The sequence below is a fragment of the Coregonus clupeaformis genome, unplaced genomic scaffold, assembly GCF_020615455.1.
Source record: "Coregonus clupeaformis isolate EN_2021a unplaced genomic scaffold, ASM2061545v1 scaf4299, whole genome shotgun sequence".
Lineage (NCBI taxonomy): Eukaryota > Metazoa > Chordata > Actinopteri > Salmoniformes > Salmonidae > Coregonus > Coregonus clupeaformis.
The window spans coordinates 1-12,818 of NW_025537753.1; the positions used below are offsets into that span (position 1 = coordinate 1).

General features: G+C 49.6%; 1 pseudogene; it reads right to left on the bottom strand.

Annotated features, from left to right (window-relative positions):
• Window positions 1–169: 169 nt before the first annotated feature.
• On the bottom strand, window positions 170–12,818 carry LOC123490655 (annotated as a pseudogene).

The window sequence follows — 12,818 nt, forward strand, 5'->3', positions numbered from 1 at the left end:
ATACAGGGAGTCAGGGTGGGGGTAGAGACAGGGAGACAGGGAGCATAAGTCAAATAAAGTGCAAACTCCACACTGAATCAAGAACACCTCCAAACCCACCTGGAAGTAGTTGAGTTGTTAACATACAGTATTTGAAGTCTGGCTGGTAGGACAGTCATGTGTGTTATACCTTGACGAAGTTGAGCAGGCGTCTGAATCCCCAGGGGACAGAGTAGAGCCACTCAGAGCCGGGGTCGGGCCAGCGAGGGTCCACCAGCTCGACCAGGTCGCGGTCGGTGAAGTAGCTGTTCCCCGCGGCCAGGCGGGTAGTTCTTCTGGGTGATATAGCGCGTGGTGAAGTGGCCAATCCCAGGAAGTCACAGGTGCCCCTGATGTAACTCTTCTCCTGGGAGAGAAGAGCTCGGGAGCAGGGAGATTCCCAGACCCTGCTGGGCACTCTTCCTACCTGGAGACCAGAGAGAGAGAGAGACCAGCTTACACTATGACTCTAACCCTTAACCCTAACATTGGGAGGAGAAGACAGGAGACGGGGAGATTCCCAGACCCTGCTGGACACTCGTCTTGTCTGTGGAGAGAGAAAGGCAGCAGGTGTGACAGTGACACATATATGTTTCTATGTCCTGTTACATATAAGCAGGGATGGAACTTAATGATTTTGGGCACGGGCAAGTACACTCAGTAAAAAAAAGGTGCTATCTAGAACCTAAAATGGTTCTTCGGCTGTCCCCATAGGGAGAACCCTTTGAAGAACCCTTTTGGGTTCCATGTAAAACCCTTTCCACCGAGGGTTCTCTATGGAACCCAAAAGAGTTCTTCCTGGAACGAAAAGGGTTCTCCTATGGCGACAGCTGAAGAACCCTTTCAGAGTGTGAACCACCATTTTTACTATCCCCAGGTCTATAATCTGTGCATTCGATATTTCAAAAAGACAGCCGGCGGGCTAGTTGGGTCGTATTTTCTACTAGCCTGGTCTGAACAGTACTAGCCTCAGGCTAGCAGGCTAGTTGGGTACATTTTCTACTAGCCCCTGGTCACTGAACAGTAACCTAGCCTCAGGCTGGCTAGTTGGGTCAGATTTTCTAGCCTGGTCTGAACAGTACTAGCCTCAGGCTAGCAGGCTAGTTGGGTACATTTTCTACTAGCCTGGTCTGAACAGTACTAGCCTCAGGCTAGCAGGCTAGCTTCATTTAAACCGCTGTGGGTTGTTCCTAGAAATGGAACACCAAGCTGTGACAATACATTACTTGCCTATGTGTCTTTCATGACCTGAGGTAGTCCCCATTGAAGATGGGTGTAGCGAACCAGCCCATGTAGAACTGGACATATCTCTCTGCTGCCTCGATGTCTCTCTGGTTGGTGATGTCCACTGAGCTCCCCCAGTCTGCCAACACCGAGATCCCAAACCAAGCCTTTCTGTTTGCTTCGCCATTGAGTGTCATAAGTGTGCCAAACCTTAGCATGTGCCTGTTCAAATGAAGAAGAAGACAATATATTATTCTGTATCAGGTGACAGACAGTACAGTAGGGCCAATAAATGGAATTAGATTCCTGACAATATGAAATATAATGATCTTATAAACAACTAGTGATTACCTTGATAATGTGGTGGGCAGCTTTGTAGGCCCCAGTGCCCCTCAGCTTCAGTCCAGGTGCATGTTCTCCGGTCTCATAGCCCTCCACAGCGCTAGACTACAAACACAGTCTCATAACCCTCCACAGCGCTAGACTACAAACACAGTCTCATAGCCCTCCACAGCGCTAGACTACAAACACAGTCTCATAGCCCTCCACAGCACTAAACTATAAAACACAGTCTCATAGCCCTCCACAGCACTAAACTACAAACACAGTCTCATAGCCCTCCACAGCACTAAACTACAAACACAGTCTCATAGCCCTCCACAGCACTAAACTACAAAACACAGTCTCAGCCCTCCACAGCACTAAACTACTAAACACAGTCTCATAGCCCTCCACAGCGCTAAACTACAAACACAGTCTCATAGCCCTCCACAGCACTAAACTACAAACACAGTCTCATAGCCCTCCACAGCACTAAACTACAAACACAGTCTCATAGCCCTCCACAGCACTAAACTACAAACACAGTCTCATAGCCCTCCACAGCACTAAACTACAAACACAGTCTCATAGCCCTCCACAGCACTAAACTACAAACACAGTCTCATAGCCCTCCACAGCACTAAACTACAAAACACAGTCTCATAGCCCTCCACAGCACTAAACTACAAACACAGTCTCATAGCCCTCCACAGCGCTAAACTACAAACACAGTCTCATAGCCCTCCACAGCACTAAACTACAAAACACAGTCTCATAGCCCTCCACAGCACTAAACTACAAACACAGTCTCATAGCCCTCCACAGCACTAAACTACAAACACAGATACAGTACACTGCATTACTGTACACTAAGACAAATATAATGTTTATGGAAGTCCTGAGTCAAAATACATTGTGTCAAATACTTTAAAATACTTAAGCCTATTTGAAAGTATTTGATACATGTATTTGGCTCTGGTTCATGGTTAAGCTAACCTGCAGTACTCTTCTGGAGGAGGATGGTTCATATACTGTGTGTCTCCCAAGTGGCACCCTATTCCCTATATAGTGCACTACTTTTGATCAGAGTCCTATGAGCCCTGGTAAACATTAGTGCACTATATAGGGAATAGGGTGCCATTTGGAACACAACCTGTGTGTCCATCAGATAATGTATTATGGATCATGTATTACGGATCATGTGTTATGGATAATGTATTGTCTTACCCATGGGTTGTTGAAGGTCATCCAGTATTTGACTCTGTCACCAAACCTCTCAAAGCATAAGTTGGCAAAGTCGTTGAAATAGTTCGCACCATGCTGACGTTCTGCCATCCACTATACTTCTCCTCTAAGACCTGGGTGGTAACAGGGAAGGAAGGTTACTATAGGTCACACAAGACCTGGGTGGTCACAGGGAAGGAAGGTTACTATAGGTCACACAAGACCTGGGTGGTAACAGGGAAGGAAGGTTACTATAGGTCACACAGTACCTGGGTGGTAACAGGAAGGAAGGTTACTATAGGTCACACAATACCTGGGTGGTAACAGGGAAGGAAGGTTACTATAGGTCACACAGTACCTGGGTGGTAACAGGGAAGGAAGGTTACTATAGGTCACACAATACCTGGGTGGTAACAGGGAAGGAAGGTTACTATAGGTCACACAGTACCTGGGTGGTAACAGGGAAGGAAGGTTACTATAGGTCACACAATACCTGGGTGGTAACAGGGAAGGAAGGTTACTATAGGTCACACAAGACCTGGGTGGTAACAGGGAAGGAAGGTTACTATAGGTCACACAAGACCTGGGTGGTAACAAGGAAGGAAGGTTACTATAGGTCACACAATACCTGGGTGGTAACAGGAAGGAAGGTTACTATAGGTCACACAAGACCTGGGTGGTAACAGGAAGGAGGTTACTATAGGTCACACAGTACCTGGGTGGTAACAGGGAAGGAAGGTTACTATAGGTCACACAATACCTGGGTGGTAACAGGAAGGAAGGTTACTATAGGTCACACAAGACCTGGGTGGTAACAGGGAAGGAAGGTTACTATAGGTCACACAAGACCTGGGTGGTAACAGGGAAGGAAGGTTACTATAGGTCACACAATACCTGGGTGGTAACAGGGAAGGAAGGTTACTATAGGTCACACAAGACCTGGGTGGTAACAGGGAAGGAAGGTTACTATAGGTCACACAAGACCTGGGTGGTAACAGGGAAGGAAGGTTACTATAGGTCACACCATGCCATGGATAGGGAATGTGTTGTAGTAGACCAGTCATCTGGGATCATCATAACAGGAAACATCCCTCCACACTCTTCTTTCAATGAAGCCACTGATACAAATGCAGTACAGTCGGGTCCACATACGTTTGGGATTTATATGGAGTTAGATTACTGACAACATTATTTAAATCTGGATTCTGTAAATATATGGATTAAAAAAATGTGTCATGTTTTGCATTGAAGTGTAGCTTTGTATGTGCTAGCTCAGCAAGCTAATAGCGATTCACTACTGGTTAGCATACAGTCAGTCAGTTCTCAGTCAGTCAGTACCTAGTCAGTCAGTACCTAGTCAGTCAGTCAGTACCCAGTCAGTCAGAACCTAGTCAGTCAGTCAGTACCCAGTCAGTCAGAACCTAGTCAGTCAGTCAGTACACAGTTAGTTAGTACCCAGTCAGTCAATCAGTACCCAGTCAGTCAGTACCCAGTCAATCAGTACCTAGTCAGTCAGTCAGTACCCAGTTAGTCAGTACCCAGTTAGTTAGTACCCAGTCAGTCAATCAGTACCCAGTCAGTCAGTACCCAGTCAGTCACTACCCAGTCAATCAGTACCCAATCAGTCAGTCAGTACCCAGTCAGTCAGTACCCAGTTAATCAATACTCAATCAGTCAGTCAGTACTCAGTCAGTCAGTCAGTACGCAGTCAGTCAGTCAGTACCAAATCAGTCAGTACCCAGTCAGTCAGTACCCGGCGGTCAATCAGTACCCAGTCAGTCAGTCAGTACCCAGTCAAGTCAGTACCCAGTCAGTACACAGTCAGTCAGTCAGTACCCAGTCAGTCAGTACCCAGTCAGTCAGTCAGTACGCAGTCAGTCAGTCAGTACCAAATCAGTCAGTACCCAGTCAGTCAGTACACAGTCAGTCAGTCAGTACCCAGTCAGTCAGTACCCAGTCAGTCAGTCAGTACCCAGTCAGTCAGTCAGTACCCAGTCAGTCAGTACCCATTCAGTCAGTCAGTACCCAGTCAATCAGTACCCATTCAGTCAGTCACTACCCAGTCAGTCAGTACCCAGTCAGTCAGTACCCATTCAGTCAGTCAGTACCCAGTCACTACCCAGTCATTGAGTACCCAGTCAGTCAATCAGTACCCAATCATTCAGTCACTACCCAGTTAGTCAGTACCCAGTCAGTCAGTACCCAGTCAGTCAATCAGTACCCAGTCAGTCAATCAGTACCCAATCAGTCAGTCAGTACCCAGTCATTCAGTGCCCACCTGTGGCAGATCCCAGTGGTACAGGGTGACTATTGGTGTGATGTTATTGTCCAGGAGCATGTTGATCAGGTCATCATAGTATTTTATCCCCTTCTCATTGATGTGGTCAGCTGGAGAGGAAAAAAAGACATTTCCATTACGTATAACATTCACGAAAAACATTATGAAGCTTTGTCCTGGACAAAGTGGAAAATCTGGACTATGAAGTATGTTCAGTGGAGAATCTGGACTATGAAATATGTTCAGTGGAGAATCTGGACTATGAAGTATGTTCAGAGGATAATCTGGACTATGAAGTATGTTCAGTGGAGAATCTGGATTATGAAGTATGAAGCATTTACTTTTGATTCCGTTGGGAAAGATCCTTGGCCAGGAGATGGAGAAAGCGATAGTGGTTAAACTTCATGTCCTTCATCAAGGTGATGTCATCCTAGAAGATATTGACAATGTCATGTCAAAGTGTCAATTGAGACGGAGCCATATGGTTCAAATATCAAATGGCACCCTATTTCCTTTGCAGTGCACTACTTTTGACCACTTTTTACTATACAGGGATAGTCTGTCTACTGTCTATGCAGTCTATTCACCTTGAATTTGTAGTATCCTTCGCAGGAGTGGTCTCCGGTGTCGTTGAGGAAGATTTTTCCCTTCTTGTGGGCGAACACGTCCCAGATGCTCATCCCCTTGCCATCCTTGTCCCAGGCTCCCTCTGTCTGGTACGCAGAGCCCCCAGCCCCCCAGGAAAACCCTTCAGAGAGATATAGAGGTTAACTGTCTGGTAAGCAGAGCCCCCAGCCCCCCAGGAAAACCCTTCAGTCAGATAGAGAGGTTAGCTGTCTGGTACACAGAGCCCCCAGCCCCCCAGGAAAACCCTTCAGAGAGATATAGAGGTTAACTGTCTGGTAAGCAGAGCCCCCAGCCCCCCAGGAAAACCCTTCAGACAGATATAGAGGTTAGCTGTCTGGTACACAGAGCCCCCAGCCCCCCAGGAAAACCCTTCAGACAGATATAGAGGTTAGCTGTCTGGTACGCAGAGCCTCCAGTCCCCCAGGAAAACCCTTCAGAGAGATATAGAGGTTAGCTGTCTGGTACACAGAGCCCCCAGCCCCCCAGGAAAACCCTTCAGTCAGATATAGAGGTTAGCTGTCTGGTAAGCAGAGCCCCCAGCCCCCCAGGAAAACCCTTCAGAGAGATATAGAGTTGTCACGTCTCCTCCTGTGGCTCCCCTCCGGCGCTCTGATTCGCCGGTCTACTGAGCCACCGGTCTGAGTGCACCACCTCGGCAACACCGGAATGGAAACCCAACCTCCAGCGCACCTGCACCTCATCATCTCATCACCACCCCTATTTAGCCCTGGACTGTTCTGGAAGATGTTGTGTGTGATTGTTTAGCTTCGTGTCGTTTACTCTATCTTTGTTATTTCTCTTTATCATTGTTTAGTAAACCTTGACCTTGTTAATTCCTGCGTCTGCGTCCTGCCTCTTCGTATACTCAGTACTCGTCACAGAGTCACACACCAAACGAAAATGGATGCAGCAGGAGTTTCCCAGTGCCTGGACCAGCACCAGCAGCAGCTTGCCCAGTTGAACGCCGCCATGCAGGAAGTGCTCCAAACTCTGCTAAATCTGCCCAGCGCTCCGGGTCCACCTCAGGGTGCGGCGAGTGCCCCAAATCCACCTGTTCCCGTGCTATCACCCATTTCTGCGGGAACCCTCGCCCTACCGGAGCGCTATGACGGTAAAACTACTAAATGTAGTGGCTTCCTGCTACAGGTTTCACTTTATCTGGCGCGTCAGCCTCGGGCATATACATCTGACCAAGCCAGGATAGCGCTGGTGATTTCACTCCTTCAAGGAAAGGCGCTGGATTGGGCCACGGCAGTCTGGGAAGGAGAGGAGGCAGTGGCGCTTCCCTACCCCACCTTCCTCGCTCGGTTCAGGGCAGTGTTTGATCATCCCACGGAGGGAAAGGACGGGGGTGAGCGTCTCCTCCATCTACAACAGAGAAAGGGGCCCGCGTCCGAGTACGCTCTGAGCTTTCGCACAGTGGCGGCGTCTTCCGGCTGGAATGAGCGTGCTCTGCGCACAGCCTTCAGGAGAGGCTTACGGGAGGACATCAAGATGGAACTTGCATGTCGGGACGACGAGATGGACCTTGATACCCTCATCACCACGGCCATCCGTCTAGACGACATGTTGAGAGAGAGAGATGGCATTCCCAACACCTCGCAGAACCTCGTCACTCACCCCATCTGAGCTATGGAAGCCGCCCTGCTTCTGAGTCATCACCCATGGAGGTGGGCAGCACCCCCTACACCACCACGGACCACAGATCTCCTGCCCAGCTCCCTATCTAGGCGGTATGACTCCCGTCGCCGCTCCGTGAGTGTTACGTCAGCTCCTATCACAAAACCATTGTTTTTAGTTCCCATAACGGTGTCTGGTTATTCCTTCTCTTCCACTTCTACTGCTATGATAGATTCCGGATCAGCGGAGAACCTTATAGATAGGGAGCTGGTCTCTGAATGGGGGTTGCCCACCGTTCCACTGCTATCTCCTCTACACGTCACATCACTGGACAATAAACCCCTTGGATCAGGCACCGTTACGCACGTCACTCTCCCCATCACCATCACCATTCCCACACTACCGGAGCACCACGAGGAGCTGTCATTCCACATTGTCACGTCACCCCTTCACCGGATCGTCTTGGGATTGCCCTGGCTCAGACTACACAACCCCACCATCAATTGGAGCACCAAGAGGATCACAGCCTGGTCCACCTCATGCCGGAAGACCTGCCTGTCGGTGGTTTGTTGTTCCACGTCTGTGGAGAGTCCGGAGTCCGCCCTCCAGCCCAACATTCCACATGAGTACGCAGATCTCTCTGATGTCTTCTCTTCATTAAGCTAGAGTGTCTCCCTCCTCACAGGCCCTGGGACTGCACCATTGACCTGCTGGAGGGACAACACCCCCCAAAGAGTCGCATTTACCCCCTTTCCATGGCGGAGACTGAGGCCATGGAGAAGTATGTGGCGGAGACCCTGAAACAGAGGTTCATCAGACGCTCTACCTCGGAGGACTGAGACCATGCATTGACTACAGGGGGCTGAACGCAGTCACCACCAAGTACCGGTACCCCCTCCAATCTGGTTCCGTCGGCCATCGAGCAGCTACGAGGGGCCCGGTACTTTACCAAGTTGGACCTGAGGAGTGCCTACAACCTGATCCGAATCCGGGTGGAAGACTGCATTCAGCACTACCTCAGGCCACTATGAATACCGCGTCATGCCCTACGGCCTAGCCAACACACCTTTTGTGTTCCAGTCCTTCGTCAATGACGTGTTCCGGGACATGCTGAGTAGACAGGTGGTGGTGTACATCGACGATATCCTGATCTACTCGGCTACATTCGAGGAGCACGTCAGGGACGTTCGAGCTGTCCTACTCCGCCTCCAGGAACACAGCCTGTTGGTGAAGGGGGAGAAATTCCACCAACAGGCCATCTCCTTCCTGGGATACTGGATCAGTCCTCAGGGGGTGTTCATGGAAGGAGTGAAGACGGACACCATCAGCTCATGGCCAGTTCCCACCACCATCAAGGGCCTACAGAGCTTCCTAGGCCGTTAATTTCTACCGGCATTTAATCAGGTCCTTCAGCTCCACAGCCGCCCTGCTCACCTCTCTCCTTAAGGGTGGGCCTCAGAAGCTGCCCTGGAATCCTGAGGCTGACGCTGCCTTCAAGAGGATGAAGGAGAGGTTCAACACAGCGCCCATCCTAAAACACCCAGATCCTTCTCGTCCTTTCATCCTGGAGGTGGACGCATCGGAGGAGGGTGTGGGTGCGGTCCTCTCCCAGCGGCATGGTAAGCCAGAGAAAATGTATCCCTGTGCCTTTTTCTCTAAAAAGCTTACCCCCGCAGAGAGGAACTATGGAGTTGGTACAGGGAGCTGTTGGTGGTGGTCCTCGCTCTGGAGGAATGGAGACACTGGCTGGAGGGCGCAGTCCATCCATTCCGGATTCTTACTGACCACCGGAATTTGGAGCACATACGGGCAGCGAAACGGATGAACTCTCGTCAAGCCAGGTGGGCCCAATTTCTCACTTGCTTCCAATTCATTCTGTCCTACCGCCCAGGATCCCAGAATGTGAAGGCCGACGCACTCTCCAGGATGCACCATACCGGAGAAAGGAAGGATCTGGGGGTCCTATCCTGCCCTCGTCTCTCATCGTTGCACCTGTCATTTGGGATGTGGACGAAGACATCCGCCTGGCGGCTCAGGAGGACCCAGCGCCTGCCAACGCCCCTGCGGGTCATGTATGTACCCACCAGTGTCCGTGACCACCTGCTGATCTGGGCGCACACTACCCTTACGGCAGGGCACTCTAGTATTACGCACATTCTCTAGCCCAAAAATACTGGTGGCCCACCTTGGCTTCTGATGTCTCCCGCTATGTCAACTCCTGTTCCGTATGTGCCCAAACGAAGACACCTCGAACGCCCCGGCAGGCAAACTAGTTCCTCTCCCAGTGCCTCAGCGACCTTGGTCACACCTGTCCATAGACTTTGTCACCGACCTTCCACGTTCTGACAGCTTCACCACAGTCCTGGTGGTCGTAGATTGGTTCTCCAAATCATGCCGTTTTTGCCACTAACTGGTCTTCCTTCTGCTCTCCAGGTCGCTGAGGTCCTGTTCCAACAGGTCTTCCGGCATTATGGACTTCCCGGAGGACATCGTCTCGGACCGTGGCCCCCCAATTCACCTCCCGAGTGTGGAAGGCTTTCCTGGAGAAGATCGGGCCACGGCCAGCCTCACTTCTGGGTATAGGCCTCAGTCGAATGGGCAGGTGGAGCTCATGAACCAGGAGCTGGGGAGGTTTCTTCATTGCCACTATCAGGACCGGCAGGGTGAGTGGGCAAGGTTTCTTCCCTGGGCAGAATATGCCCAGAACTCCCTCGTTCACTCCTCCACGGGGCTCACTCCCTTCCAGTGCGTCCTGGGGTACCAGCCGGCCCTGGCCCCTTGGACACCCAGCCAGATCGATGCGACCGCTGTTGACGAGTGGTTCCACAGGGCCGGACAGGTCTGGGACGCCGCCCCCATGTCCATCTCCAGTGGGCCATTCGTCGGCAGAAGGACCAACCCAGCTAACAAAATTACGTTCCAGGACGTGACCACAAAGTTATTTTAGTCCCCACATAAGTCATGATAACGTTATTGTGAAACTTACAGACGATGTTCCAAAATGTATTTCTATCATTCCGATTGTAACGTTATATGAAGACAAACCACAGCTCTAAATGTAACGTTATGAAATGTTCCTAGGATATCTCCAAAATAACATGATATTCAGAACCTTTCATGGACTACCAAGGAAAAAAATTGTATGTTCCCATGATGTCTGTATAGCGACCTGATATTTATAACCTCTAAAATACTTATTAGAAACGGGCTATGACATTCAGTACCTCTGGAAGACTTAAGGGGAATGTTACAAATGTCTCAGTTACGTTCCTTGTTAGCTGGGAAGCCGACCGCCACCACAGTGAGGCCCCTGTATTCCAGCCTGGGGATCGTATCTGGCTGTCCACAAAAAACCTCCCTCTCCGCCTGCCCTGCAAGAAACCGAGCCCCCGGTTTGTGGGGCCGTTTAAGGTCCTCCGGCGGATAAATTAGGTATCATACCAGCTGCTCCTTCCCCTCACTACTGTGTCTCACCCACTTTTCATGTGTCTCTCCTCAGGCCGGTGGTTCCTGGTCCTCTGGCGAGATGCCGTCCCCGGGTACGCTCCTCCGCCCCCTGGACACTGACGGGAGTCCAGCGTGTGTGGTGAGGACCTGCTGGACTCCGGGTTCCGTGGGGGGACGGCTCCATTACCTGGTGGACTGGGAGGGGTATGGTCCCTAAGGAGAGGAGCTGGGTTCCGGCTGGGGACGTTCTGGACCCCAACCTAATTCGGGACTTCCACCGTCGTCGCACTGACCGGCCCACTCCTCGTCCTCAGGGTCGTCCTCCTGGCCGGCGACGTCCAGAGGCTGGAGCCGCGCGTCTGGGGGGTACTGTCACGTCTCCTCCCGTGGCTCCCCTCCGGCGCTCTGATTCGCCGGTCTCACTGAGCTCCACGGTCTGAGCCACCACCTCGGCAACACCGGAATGGAAACCCAACGCACCCTCATCACCTCCAGCGCACCTGCACCTCATCATCTTATCACCACCCCTATTTAGCCCTGGACTGTTCCTTATGATGTTGTGTGTGATTGTTTAGCTTCATGTCATTTACTCTATCTTTGTTATTTCTCTTTGTCATTGTTTAGTAAACCTTGACCTTGTTAATTCCTGCGTCTGCGTCCTGCCTCTTCGTATACTCAGTACTCATCACAAGAGGTTAGCAACAACTCTTCATTCCTGTGAGAAAATAAATTACATGTCTCTCTCTCTCTCTCTCTCTCTCTCTCTTAATTTCTGTAATTCTTATTCTGCAGATCTTATTTCTAGTTGTATAAATATGTTTTGCTGTTAGTTATAGACCTTTTTAACATGATTCGGTCACTTCTACATTTCTCCTTGTACAGTAGCCTACCAGTTGGGAAAGTGCCATAGTAGAATGATCCGCGTTCACTCTTGGTCCAGTCAAAGTCTTCGCTGGCTGACACACACAGCACCAGCACAAGCACATGCTGCGGCTTCAGCATCCGCTGTAGTAACATGGTGTTGATCTGTCACAGGTGGCTCACTGTCTCCGGTCACACCTGTACATAGAAGGAAGAATCACACAGTATGTTTTATAAACGCTTAAAAGAGTTACTATGGATACTTATAGTCAGTGTCATAACACTGTACTTCATAGAAAGTGTTACCCCTTTATTCTTTTACTTTAATGCCAATGAGTAGAAAACTGATCTCAGATAATACTTAAACACTCATCTCAGGGATGAATTACTTCTGTGTAATTAACACCATTGTATTAATATTATACAGAGCTCAAACTGCAGATAGTTTGTCTCAAGACAAGTCTACCAATCTGAGTTGATACAAACAATATACTATATATTTTCATATAATACTGATAGAAATCACACAAATAAAACCCTTTCAGCTCTACTATCAAATGGACGCCCAACACAGACTTACACAGAGGCGCTAGATATCCAACGTCTGTGGATAAAAGCATCCTAATTAACTCACACTGGAAAACATCTCCAAATAATGGTTTAAACTCAGAAATAAGCAATAGTCCATTGAAAACGCTGACACCACATCATTCTCAGGCCCAAACTAAGATTAAAGGAATGATCTAGCCTCGTTTCAACCAGCCATGAGATACACTGACGCAAAACGCAATTAAAGACAATAAGTACGTCAGCTTGTCCAACACAGTCAGTATCAGTGACATGTCAAACTGATCCCGTTCCCGGCAGAGGTACCGAGGTCTAGTAACTGATCATGAAAATCCTTCAGTGTCTAATTTAGAAAAGTGAGCAAAAATGTTTAAGAATGTAGACAACAAAATGCCCCCCGCAGCCTACCTACAGTGTATCTAGCTAGCTATCTCTCTCCCTGTCTCTCTCCCTGTCTCTCTGTCTTTCCTCACCAGTCCTCTAGCTCTCCCCAGAACCACACATAGCTACATGCCTACCTGTTCAACGGCCTGCATTTGTCCCTGCTGGAAACAACTCCAAAATGCAAGAAAGGTCCCCAAGTTTCTGGACCTAATTCATTCTCACAAATCCTCAGGGACAGAGGTTACAG